At 39.0% G+C, this 13,663-nt stretch overlaps 1 pseudogene; it reads left to right on the top strand.

Annotated features, from left to right (window-relative positions):
* Nucleotides 1–587: 587 nt before the first annotated feature.
* Nucleotides 588–1,012, top strand: LOC102770339 (annotated as a pseudogene).
* The last annotated feature ends 12,651 nt before the right edge of the window (nucleotides 1,013–13,663 follow it).

Here is a 13,663-nt window from a genome sequence, read left to right as displayed (position 1 = left end):
TGTGAAGTATAATAGAACTCAGATATTGTTCTATTTAAATAGTTGGGTATTTGCAAACAATGTGATGTTTTCTTTTGGACTAGGTTATAGTAAGAGCAACCTTCCCTTCCCCTCCCTTCCCTTCCCTTCCCATCCCTTCCCCTCCCCTCCCCTCCCTTCCCCTCTCCTCCCCTCTTCTCTTCTCTTCTCTTCTCTTCTCTCCTCTCTTCTCCTCTCCTCCCCTCCCCTACCCTACTCTCCACTCCACTCCCCACTCTTCCCCTCCCCTCCTTCCTTCCCTTCCCTTCCCTTTCCTTCCCTTCCCTTCCCTTCCCTTCTCTTCTCTTCTCTTCTCTTCTCTTCTCTTCTCTTCTCTTCTCTTCTCTTCTCTTCTCTTCTCTTCTCTTCTCTTCCCTTCCCATACTCACTCCCTTGACGTCCTCATCCAGTCTCAGGGCTTAAACGCTGTCTGTATGAAAATGACTCCTAAATGTATGCCTCTAGCCAGGCCTCTCTCCTGAAGTCTAAGTTTGTATATGCAATTACCTACTGAACATCTTCACTTGAAGAACACATTAACAGCATGAACTCACCTTGCCACCACCAATATGGAGACTTTGTACCAAGTCCCATTCTTAGTGCTCGAATGCCCCAACCTGAAGCTGAAGAAGCCACTCTAGGGCACTTGCTCTCTGCCATGGTGTATGCTCTATTGGTGGTGTCTCACTTTCTGATCACTGGAGGAATAATTTATGATGTTATTATTGAACCTCCAGAGACCAGTGGCTTTTTTGGCCTAGAGAGTAAATGGACAATATATTATGGAAGGACTCACATCCAACTTTCTTTTCACAATGGGAGATTAGGTTTCATAATCCTAGACTGATCCAATGCACCAAACATTCCAAAACTCAGTAGATTTCTTCTTCTACTCACTGGATTCATCTGTGCCCATTACGTCTTCTCATGGCTAGAATGTTCGTGAGAATGAAACTGCTGGGCTATCTGATGAATTAGAGTGCCTTTTGAGAAGAAATCTCTGGATACTAGATTTGCACCTGTTAATAAAGTTTTAAAAGTCGTACCAAACCTCTGATATAAAATATGTAAAAGGATGAAAAGTAGCAGAAAAGAAGCATCTAGTAGAAAACATGGGAAGCATATTAAGCTCAGACTAGAATATCTTCTTGGTATCATAGAGGCAAGCTTATCACAGTATTTTTTCCTGGTCCTATACTGTCATACCAATGACGTTAAATGGCATTCTCTTCTCAGTTTTTCATGTATTAAAGAAAATATATCCCATTTATACAAATATAATACTTACCAGAGTGATTTTTTTTTGCAAACCGCTTAACATTTTTTGAAGATGACATTCCTGACTTTTAAGAATTGATGTAAAACTAAAACCAAGATCCCAAAGGTTGAGAACGCTGGACAGCTGATCAGCTTTCCCTGTGCTGCTTTGCCTTTAAGCAGAGTGTAACTGTGTATTATTTCAGATATGTATGTAACACTGTTTCCTGAACAATAAGGTATATGGAAAAAACAGAAATAAATAATGTTTTAATAAAAAAAACAACCACAAACTCAGTATGTTTAAGATTTCTGCTCTCCCTCCCAAGAACCTCGCTTACCCACAGACTTCCCTTTCTGAATTTCATTCCTTTATGAGCCCAGGCCTAAAAACATGGAGTTGTCTATCTCTCCTCTGTCTCTGACCACTTTTATTCTGTCAAAAAATTAATTTGGCTCTATCTTCAAACTATATCCAGAATTCAATCACTTCTCTGTACTGCCATACCACTACCATTGTCCAAGCCATCATTATTTCCCCTGAGGATTGTTATACTAGTCTTCTGACTTTCCTGTTCCTATCTTTTCCCTTTTAGTGTGTTCTCAACCCACAGCCACAGTAACCCTTTGAAAATGTAAATCACATCATGTCACTTCCCTGTTCCCACTCTCCTCTCATTCAAAGTAAAAGCCAAAAACCTGATAATGAAGTGCACCTCTTACTATCTGACTTCACCTCTTATTATTTTCTTTGTTGCCTGCACGCCTCCAGTCCCACTGCCTCCTTGCTGTCCTTTGAACAGAGCACACAAGCTCCCAGTTACCAGCATCTCTGTCTCTGTAGTCTGTCTTCCCACTTAGAATCCTTGCACTTCCTGTCCCACCACCTGAAATGCTTCCCTGATACCTACGTGACTCATTTCCTCACCTTCTTCAAGTGTTTGCTCAAATGCTATTTACTTAGTGAATCCTTCCATGACCCCTTTCTTTACAATGGAAGAAAACCACCCCAAGCCCTCCTGTATTACTTTTCCCCCAGAGCCTTTATCAAAGTCTTACACACTTCTAATTCACTTATATGCTATATTCATTATTTATTATCTGCCTTCCTCCCCCAAAATGTAAGAACGTAGGGCAGAGATTTCTGCCTGTTTTGTTCACTGATGTATCTCAGGTGCCTTAAAGAGTTTCTGGCACATTGTACATACTTTGTAGATATTTGTTAAAGAATGAATAAATGAATGAATGCATGCATGAACAAATAAATGAGTGAATACAAGAACTCTGCATCCAATATTCTTGTCAAAACACAAATGGAATAATTTTGATATTTGAGCATGTACTATGATATAAATAAGTATAAACAGATATTAAAAAACCACTATTTTAGCCCTGGCTGGGTGGCTCACTTAATTGGAGCATCATTCTGTGAACCAAAAGATTGTGGGTTAATTCCCAGACAGGGTACATACCTAGGTTGCAGGTTCAATCCTGGATTGGGATGCCTACGATGTTTCTCTCTCTTTATCTCTTCCTCTGTCTCTGAAATCAATAAAAACATATCCTCCATTGAGGATTTTCAAACATCACTATTATACAGATTAGTGTGGAAACACACTTGTAATTATAAAAGAAGTACAGAGTCTATCTGAAAGGAAAAAAGGACTGTCTCACCAAGAATGTTATGTACAGGTACATATTAGTGAGTGAAATAATACCTAGAAAAAAGTTTCTCTCTCTTTATCTCTTCCTCTGTCTCTGAAATCAATAAAAACATATCCTCCATTGAGGATTTTCAAACATCACTATTATACAGATTAGTGTGGAAACACACTTGTAATTATAAAAGAAGTACAGAGTCTATCTGAAAGAGAAAAGAAAAGGACTGTCTCACCAAGAATGTTATGTTCAGGTACATATTAGTGAGTGAAATAATACTTAGAAAATTTTTTTAAATGCCTATATCTGAGGAGTGAAAGTGAAGTGCAGTGAGGTTTGAGTGTTCTAGGCAGAATGAAAGAACAGAAGCAAATAAAGACCTAAGGAACAGTGAGAGTATTAAGAGCAAGATGCAATAAAAAAAAGTCTTGAGTGAAGAGATGGTGGTGAATAATAAGGCTGGGTTGAGAATTAAGTAGAAGCCTTTTCACAAAGATCTGTGTGCACCCTAATAAAGAATTTCAGCCTCACTCTAAAAGCAATGGGAAGTCTTCCAGTTCCTTCACCTCTTTATCACCATGACCTTTCTCTCCATCCTGTCAGCCATCCATCCCCATGGTCTGATCCTAGACTTCATCAGTACTAGAAACAACATCACTTCTAAAACCTTAATTTCAAATATTACACTTTCCAATCACTGGATCCCTTGTTCATGAATCCCCACAGCTAAAACCTTCACCTTCACCAAAACGCCCACTACAGTTATCCCAGCACTTTCTCACAATCAGCCCTTGCCTGCCTCATCCTTTCCTCGTCTAGCCAAATCCCGTGGTCTACCATCAGAATTACACGCTTTCCAAAGACCTTGAGCTCTCTTACTCTTTTATCCCTCCATACTACTCTCCTGGCTAAACCATGATTGTTAATCTGGCATCTGAAAATTGGTAGAGAAAAATTATATATGTAAATTTATTTGTTTCACTTTAAATTCATATCACAGACCAGAAATGGATATTCTAAAAGACCCAGAAATCTTAGTCTGATAGATTCACTTTCCCATCCTTCTTTCATTTTCTCTTCTTTTCTCTCTAACCTTCCACACCCTTTCTCACCCTTCACTTTCATTCTCAGCAGATGACTTTGCCTCATACTTCAGTGAGAAGCCATAAATGGGGAAAGACTCTTCTTGCTCTCTACCTACAAACAGACTTGCCTCTACACTGCCCTCCTCTAAGAGTCCAACAGAGAAAGTACCCTCTCTTCCTAAAGCAGCGGTTCTCAACCTGCGGGTCGCGACCCCTTTTGGCGGTTGAACGACCCTTTCACAGGGGTCGCCCAAGACCATCCTGCATATCAGATATTTACATTACGATTCATAACAGTAGCAACATTACAGTTATGAAGTGGCAAGGAAAATAATTTTTTATGGTTGGGTCACAACATGAGGAACTGTATTTAAAGGGCCAGAAGGTTGAAAACCACTGTCCTAAAGGAAGGCCCGCCTCCACATCTAGCTCCTCATCCAATCCCTCTTTGTCATCAAGGCTGGCTCCTTCTCTCCTTTTCTGCATTGTCATCATTCCCTCTCAATTAAATCACTCCACTGTTATACTCTTATTCTCTAGTAGCACCAACTTGAAAGAAAGAAGAAAGAAAGAATGGTGTTTTGTTTTTGTTAATACTGGCCTGAGGATATTTTTTCCATTGACTTTTAGAGAAAGGAAGGAAGGGAGGCAAGGAGGGATGGAGATAGGGAGGGAGGGAGGGAGGGAGGGAGGGAGGAAGGAAGGAAGGAAGGAAGGAAGGAAGGAAGGAAGGAAGGAAGGAAGGAAGGAAGGAAGGAACTCACTTCATTGGATAAACCCCTCCAGGTTCACAATCTCTCCCCCCACTTCCCTTCACAACAAAATTGCTTCAGACTTTTTCTATACTTAACCCTGTCTGCTTTCACACTTTTTATTCTCTCTTCAACCCTTTACAGTCTGGTTTTCACTCCCTACCATTCCAGTTAAGGCTGCTTTTGTCAAATTCAAAGAACTTGTCTCTGTTCTATCTTATTTCTCAGCAGCATTCCAGGGGCGTTTAACCATCTCATTCTTGTAATAATCTTCTCTTCACTTCCTGACACAACACACTAATTTTCCTCTTACCTCACCGCTTATTCCTTCCCACTCTCTTCTGCAAACTCAGTTTGATGGTGTTCCTCAGTGTCACCCCAGGGCCCTCTTCTCCTCTTTCCTCTCTACACTTTTTATTATTCAGTCCCGCTCAATAATTTTAAAACAGTTTGAGGTGACTCCCAAATCAATACTTTCAATATGGATGTCTTCACTCAAGCCCAGATACCCTTACCCATTTTCACCAACATGAAGCTGAGTGACTGATCAGTTTAACGAGTCCAAAATTATATTTCTAATTCAAACTCCTTCCTCACACTTCACCACGTTAGTGATGCCTTCATTGTTCATCTTATTGCTTAACCCAGGAGTCTCAGAACCTTCATGACCCCTTCACTGCCCCCCACACACTCAGAATGGGACAATGTAGACACCTCAGTTCACCTAATCGAGCGCATTTTGGGGATGTGGGAGGAGCCTGGAGTCCCCAGAGGAAACGCACAGATGTGGGGGAACCTGCAAATTCCTCACAAACAGTGGCCCTGGGACTGTCCAGGAAGCATTTCTTTTTCTTTTCAATGTTACAACACAAAGGACATTGAATGAAATGAGTTCTTCAAGGACCTGCTGTCATTACACAAGAGGGGAGCAAGGAGGGAAGTGTTCAGCTGACTCCCATGTTGCTGCAACTGGTTGTCTCATTTTGCAATTTATTGAAAGAAGGAACTACTAGTGAATATTTGAGGTCAAAGAAGAGCTCATACTTAACTCCTTGTACCCAATTTCTATTGCAAAATTTTTATTGAATTTATTAGAGTGACATTAGTTAATACAATTATACAGGTTTCAGTTGTACAATTCTATAATATAGCATCTGAATATTGTGCTGTATATGAACTGTTTATTAAAAGGTAAACAGAAAAATGGAAGGGATTTGAGGTGTACATTAAAAAGGAAGAACAGACATAATAAATTCAGGAAGAATTCAAAATACAATGTGAATTGGCATCAAGAAAGACAATACCTAAACTGATAGCGATTTAAACACGAGCCCCACCTACCTGCAATGGGTCTTGGAACCACATGGTCCTAGATTCTAGGCAAAATGGCTCCAGGGGTTAAGGCATTCTTTCCCTTCTACACAACTGCTCATCTAAGGAGTTAAGCTCTAACGGCCCCGTGGTCTAGAAATAGGAATAGCTGTTCTGACTAAGCTCTAGGAGATTTCACCATTATAATTAAGAATTTATTCTGAAAGGTATCGTAGGAGTAATCTAACAAAAATCATATCACATATGAGGAACCAAGTTGTTAAGAGGCTACATAAAAGCACAGTTATTGTATTCTGAGGTGATATTTATACGCCTGGGGAGAAAGGAAAAAAAAAGACAGAAGAGCTCATTTGAATCTGAGATGCCTGTGAGACAACCATGTCAAAATGTCTGGCTTTTAATTTTAAAAGTAATATGATTTACAGATTATTTGCAAAATAAAGAACAAGGAAAAGAATGCAAACATCATCTTTAACCCCAACTCAGAGACAGAGAAAATTATTTTCAATAGCTGCATAGGACTTCATTATATAAATTTGCTAAAATTGATTTAACCAATCTCCTCTTGTTATCAAAAACAAATTATGAGAGAACTTTCAGGGCAGTGAAATTACTCTGTTTGATACTATAATGGTGGATACATGCCATTATACATTTTTCAAAGTCCATAGAATGTACAACAGCAAAAGTGAACCCTAATGTAAACTATGAACTTTAGGTGACAATGATGTATCAATGTAAGTTCTTAAATTCTAACAAAGATGTCACTTTGGTGCTAGATGTTGCTAGAGGGGGAGGCTGTGTGTATGCGGAGCAGAGAGCATATAAATTTTGCTGTGAACCTAAAACTGCTTTAAAAAAAGGTAAAGCCTAATAGGTTATGATGACCATCCCATTATATAAAACTATTGGCATGTTTCTATTCCTTAAGGTAATTCCAGTAAACAGAATTGTCTGGTTAAGGAGAAGGCTCATTTACCACCTTGTGTGTGCTATCAATTTTCCTCCAGAAAGTTTTTGATAACTTACATTCCAATTAATTGAGTTATTTTTTCCCCCTGATTAAAAATTGGTCCATTGGGTCTTTTGATTACCAACTAACTGCATCTCTGAGAAAATGAATACCATTTTAATTTGTCTTTGTTTAAAATTTCAAAGAAATTCCCACATGGATCCCAGATGTTGACCATTTGATGTAAGAAGGTGTTTCCTCATTATACAAATATGGTATGTGTCCAAAATATTGACATTGTTTAGTTTATGAATCAGTTAAAATAACTATATCACAAAAAAACAATGGCTCACGTGTGAGTCATAAATTAAACAATGCCAATTTCTTGATGTGCACCACATTTGTATAATAAGGAAACACCTTCTTGGATTAAATGTTCAACATCTGGAATCCATGTGAAAGCTTTAAAAAATTAGTCCTTTATTTTCTTAAATTTTCCCGGTGTAGAAAGAAATCCTAAAAGTAGGCAGTTTTTACAAAACTTCCTCCGCTCCAAATAGTCTTGAAGGAGTACATCGCTTGGTTGTACAAAAGCTTAAGCCAAAGGAATATAAGTCGAATTCCATTACAGGGAATGCAAACAGAAGTGTTTTGTTTTTGTTTATTCTAGATGTTTTGCTATGATGTTGTAGAATACAGTTATAGTGAGTTGAATAGTAGTTCCCAAAAAAGTATGTGCATATCCTAACTCCCAGAACCTCTGATTGTGACCTTATTTGAAAAAAAGGGCCTTTGCAGATGCAAGTAAGTTAAGGATTTTGAGTGTGATCATCCTGGACTTAGAGTCAGCTTTAAATCCAATGGCAGGTGATCTTAGAGAAGGGCAAAGGGAAATTTGTGACAAGATACATAGGAAAGAAGACCATAAAAGGTCAAAGGTAGAGATTGGAGTCACACAGCCCAAGCCAAAGAACTTGTAGAGCCACCAAAACCTGGAAGAGGCACTTTCTTAAAGTCTGCAGAGGGGCCATGGCTGGGCTAATATTTTGAATTTGGACTTTTGACCTCCACAAATATGAAAAAATACATTTCTGTCATTTTCAGCCACACAGTTTGTGGTAATCTGTTATGTCAGCCCTAGGAAACTACAATGAAAACTCATACTAATAGAATCAGATATATATCATGAATTAATTATATCACTATGTTTTATTAGACTTTGACATGCCTGATTTTTCTGCTTTTGATTAGAATCAAGCACTTGTTGGTTCTGCTTTGTGTTTAAATAACATTAAAGGCTCCCTTTTAATGTTGGAATGTTCTGATCCCCAAAACTCTCCCCATAATTTCAAAAGTTGTTCAAGCAACTTTGAGAGAATATCTACAGAGATGTGACATCTGAGGGAGTCTAGACTAAAAAGGCAAAGCAGCCATACCATCTCCATCTTCAAATGGTGGCGTGCCCATTAGTTTGCTTGACTTCTGCACATGTTGTGGACAAGAATACATACTTGGAAAAGCTAAATCAAGGGGGCAGGCAGAGAATAATCAAAGAATTTATATACATACTAGAGGCTTGGTGCACGAAATTTGTGCAGGGGCGTCCCTCAGCCCAGCCTGCACCCTCTTCAATTTGGGACCCCTTGGGAGATGTCCAACTGTCTCTCGCAATCTGGGACCGCTGGCTCCTAACTGCTTACCTGCCTGCCTGCCTGCCTGATCACCCCTAACTGCTCCCCTGCTGACCTGACTGTCCCTAACCGCCTCTACCTCGCCCCGCACCCGGGACCCAGGAATCTCTCCCTCTGGCCGGTGGCAGGCACCCAGGACCCAGGCCAACTTCACCTGGGCCAGCCACAGTCACATGGGGCTGTGGGCAGGTGGCTTCGCCCAGACTGCAGCTGCAGGTGCCCAGGACTGCGAGGCAGGCGGCTTGTCCCTCTCTTGGGCCGCAGACACAAGTGCAGCCGCTGGCGCCTGGGACCATGGGCGGCGGCTTGTCCCTCTCCTGGGCCACAGTCTGGCTGGTCCCCATTCCTCTCTCGCAAGCTCATTTGTGCCTGGCTGGTCCCCATTCTCCTCTCCCCAGTGTTGAGTGTCTGAGCAGTTCTGGCAAGAGGGTGCGAGGGCATGAGGGTGTGATGATCATTTGCATATTAGTTCTTTATTATATAGGATATGCATCATCCATGGACACAGATTAAAGTGCAGTGAAGGCGTGGGGGGAAGGGGGGAGTGGGAGCCTGGTGAATGGGGTCAACAATAAAGATAAATTTTTTTTAAATGACTGTAAAGCACAAAGAGAGGTAGAATATTACCCTACATTAGTATGTTTGCTGCTGGCTATGTACTAAAATCCAAGTGTGTCCGCTCCCTTGGATTTTGGATTAATGGGCTGTTTTAATCTACTTTACAGTGATCTTTTGGAAGAGGCTCTCTATTGGGTATGTTTGGTACTCCTTGATATTCAACGCCACTGAGAGTATAAGCCCAAGTTCCCTCAATTTTCATAGTTTTATGTTTGCTGAGATTTTATTGAGTTAAAAGAAATAATAAGCATCAGATTGTTGTTCTTCAGTACATTTTATGGTACAGGAGCCCATGATCATTCTTTCCATGACCTCCCACTTCCTGACCTCATCCACTGGTCCACCTCAAGAAGTGAAGGAGTAACAATGGAATATTACGCAACCATCATAAACAGTCTCAAAGAATTTTTAATGGCATGGAAAAATGTTCTCTGTATAAAGTTAAGTTTAAAAAAGCAGGACAATTTGTTTAGACACACATATTTACATATGCATACATTCAAAAGTGAAAATTTTTCACAATAGGGCTAAATTGATTATCTCCAAATGGCAGAATTACACATACATTTTTCTTTGTTAGCTACTTTCAGGTGTGTTTCTTTATAATGGGCATGTATAATTTTTATAACCAAAATAATAATGTAATGGAACCCAACTAAACCTGGAAGCTAACAACCATCTTTGTGGGGCTAGTGCTATGTCTTTAAGGTAGTTAATTGTGGTATTAAACAAGGTTGTTTATTTCAGAAATGGTTTATAAAATATATAAATTCTGCAAAAATTTCCCTGTATATTCAAGAATACTCATCATCCTTATATCCCCCTACTTGTGTTATTTACCTTTACTTCACTCTTCCCACCCACCATGAGTACAGGCTGATCTGAGGCTGAGAAGAGAGAAAGAAATAGACAGTAGAGTGCACTATGAACAAAAGAAAGTTATTGAATTCTTCCCTCAGACTCTTCCTGACTCTTCTTTTGACCAATGTAGCTGAATGGAGATAGCATAGAACTCCAGCAATGCAAAGTAGCTTGTATTTTTCTGAATAGTGGAGTACTTAACCCTATCACGACCACCACCACCACCACTGTAAATGAAGAAATGGGTGTTTTGGAGGATGTTATATTATTTTTTGCCCCAAATTTACTGGTTCCAGTCACCCATGGCATGGAACAATTCAAATGTTGCTTGGCAAGGAGACTAGATTATAAGTTCCTTGAGTGGCAGAACCATGCTGTCCCGCATTTGGTTACAGAGAGTCTAGGACAATGCCCAATAAGTGTTGAAGTCCAGAAAGAAAAAAAATATATTTGTGGATTTCAGATGACTGCAGAGGCAATATCTAACACAAAGCTTATGAACAAAATGTAATGAACTTTGTTGCATTAAAAGGCTAGCAGATACAGATGATGTATTATAGAATTGTATACTGGAAACTTATATGTTATTAACCAATGTCACTTCAATAAATTCAATTTTTAAAAAAAGGCTAGCAGACCTTGATAAAATCACTGCTCACCAAGGGATGAGTGGTGGAGCATGCTGGGAAGTATGTAGATTTTAAAAGGATGCCTCAACATACACACGCTGTATTATAGAATTGTATACCTAAAACTTTTATAGTGTTATTAGCCAATGTTATCCCCAATAAATTTAATTTAAAAAGAAAATAAAAGGATGCATCAGAATGGGGAATAAGGCAAGCCAGAAGGAACATGTATGGTTTGGACAAGCATATGTAGTTGTGATTTTATATTTTAAAAGTGGAAAAAAATTATATGCATAATGATCCTCAGGGGTAGAGAGGGAGGTATGGATGTTGAAGAGTACGTATGAAATATATGTCCAAATCTGAGCACATATTCAAAATTGATTGGAAGGTGTGGCCTGTTCATGCGTCTGGATTTTTAAAGTTTCAGAATCATTGGCCTAAATAACTAGGTTCCCTACTCAAACCACCTCATTACTGAGAAAAGAATTGCCTTTTAAACATCAGTAATTGTGGTGTTCTCTGTCTTCACATCCAGTGTTCATTCCGTACCTGCTTACAGACGTCCAGCCCTTTATATTTAGCTTTATAAAGTAGTCCCCTTGATAGATGCTAGAGGATGGTTCTCACCATTTTGTCCTTCTCATCTGCTTAAGATCCATTTGACAATTTCCTTAAAAAATTTTTAAATACTTTTGCCTCCAGGCTTCTATGGTCCTGGGGCTCACTAGAGCAGTATTTGTCTGGGAAGCAACAAATACACTAATGTGTGATCACATGGAGAAAAGGATAGCAGGTAGATAAGAGAGGAAAATACACCTGTAAGTACACTGTAGGCGAATGGAGGGCTAGCAGAGCACAAGGTAAGAGCGAAGGGAGACCCTTGTTCAATTAGAATATCAAGCTCTGCAGTTCTTTCCCACAACTCAGGTAAGTGAAGGCCAAGTTAAAGGTATAGCGGGCATATGTATGTGTACCATGTGTATATGCTTGTGTTTCCTAGGTATTCCTAATATATTAATCCAAAGAGTACTTTTCCTAAGCCTAACACATTCCAAAGTGGAAACCAATTAGAAGATTTATTTGCATATTCAAATATCAAGCCAATCTTACAAAAAGAAACCTCTGCTGAGCCTGAGCATAAGGTAAAACCTGGGGGAAGATCACTTAAGTACCATTAGCCTCCTTCTAAAACGTGGGTAATCAATGGCCATGACAGTTTCTCTCACTTGATTTTCCCAGTAATCTCAATAGAAATGGACTGTAGATAACTACTTATTAGCAATGAGTGATTTTTAAAAATTTCCATTTTATGCTCCTATGGAGTTAATCTCTATAGAGCAGTGGTTCTCAACCTGTGGGTCGCGACCCCTTTGGGGGTTGAACGACCCTTTCACGGGGGTGGCCTAAGACCATCGGAAAACACATATATAATTGCACATTGTTTTTGTGATTAATCACTATGCTTTAATTATGTTCAATTTGTAACAATGAAATTGGGGGTCACCATAACATGAGGAACTGTATTAAAGGGTCGCGGCATTAGGAAGGTTGAGAACCAATGCTTTAAAATGAATAGAAAAGAGAATACTGAAGGAAAACCATTCCCCAAATAAGAGCTTGTAAAGTACAATGTGGTTCTGAATTTTTAAAATAAATTTCACTACAATCCTCAAAATGTTACGTCTTACAATGCATCCCAGAGGGGTATGCACCCCCACGTAGTTGGTAAGATTTCAAGATTTGAAACTTCAGGGTCCAAATTTCAATTATTAACCTCATGACCATGGGCAATCACCCTAACCACATTGCCTCAGGCCCCTGTCTGGGTAACAGGAATCCTGATAGTAAGAGTGCCTACTCAGAAGGTTATTGTCATGAGTTAACCCACCCTAAAGGCAAAGCACATAGAAAGGACCCATTAAATGTAAATGAGGTTAACATCAAATAAAGAAAAGAAACCACGCTATAAATCATTTTTCAGGGTGATTGCTTCGTAAGTTATATAAATGTCTGATCACTATGTTGGACACCTGAAACTAATAACTTAAAAATGAAGAGCATTTTAATTTAAAAATGTACTTTGTTGTCAGAAGATCGCTGCCTCTACTTCCCGCAAAGAGGCACTGAGAAGCTTCTTCTGAGATGACTTTTAAATAAAAGATCTTGCAATAAAGACACAAGCCAGCATACACCAATTCAAATTCCATTCATAGAAAATAATTTCCTGCTGCTGACTAAAACTATTACCTTCTGAAATATTACCTTTTCTTTTCTTGTACTGTTTTATTTTTCAATTACAGCTGTATTCAACATTATATTAGTTTCAGGTGTACAGCACAGTGAAAGACTCTTTTCTAACCCTTCCAAGTCGATAGTTAAAAACATAAGCAAATTAGAAGCCACTCTCTTTATGCAGATTTCTCACTAACAAGATGCCACGTCACGAACTTCTAATACTGTTTTTTTGTCTGCAGATTAATAATAACCTAGTTCAAACCATATCATTTCCTTTTCTCTGCCTCATTTCCTTCAAAGTAAAACATAATTTTTTCTTGGACCTGGAATAAAAATTCTAGATTAACTAAGCAAATCGTTACCAGAAAGGCAATTTTATAATAATACTATTTCAGGGTACTTCAGAAACATAAAACATCTGTATGGTGTTTGTTAATACATAAAAATAACCTAATATATATAGTGTATACCACCTAAGTGGAAAAATCAAGTCTATACACGTGGAAGTGCAAAGAGAAATCACTATAGATTCCTTCGATATTGTGTTCTGAAGTCCAATTGGAACATTTAA

Source organism: Myotis davidii, unplaced genomic scaffold (genome assembly GCF_000327345.1).
Source record: "Myotis davidii unplaced genomic scaffold, ASM32734v1 scaffold290, whole genome shotgun sequence".
NCBI classification, from domain to species: domain Eukaryota; kingdom Metazoa; phylum Chordata; class Mammalia; order Chiroptera; family Vespertilionidae; genus Myotis; species Myotis davidii.
The sequence above is the reverse complement of the archived record's forward strand: the minus strand, read 5'-3'. Positions and strand labels throughout refer to the sequence as shown.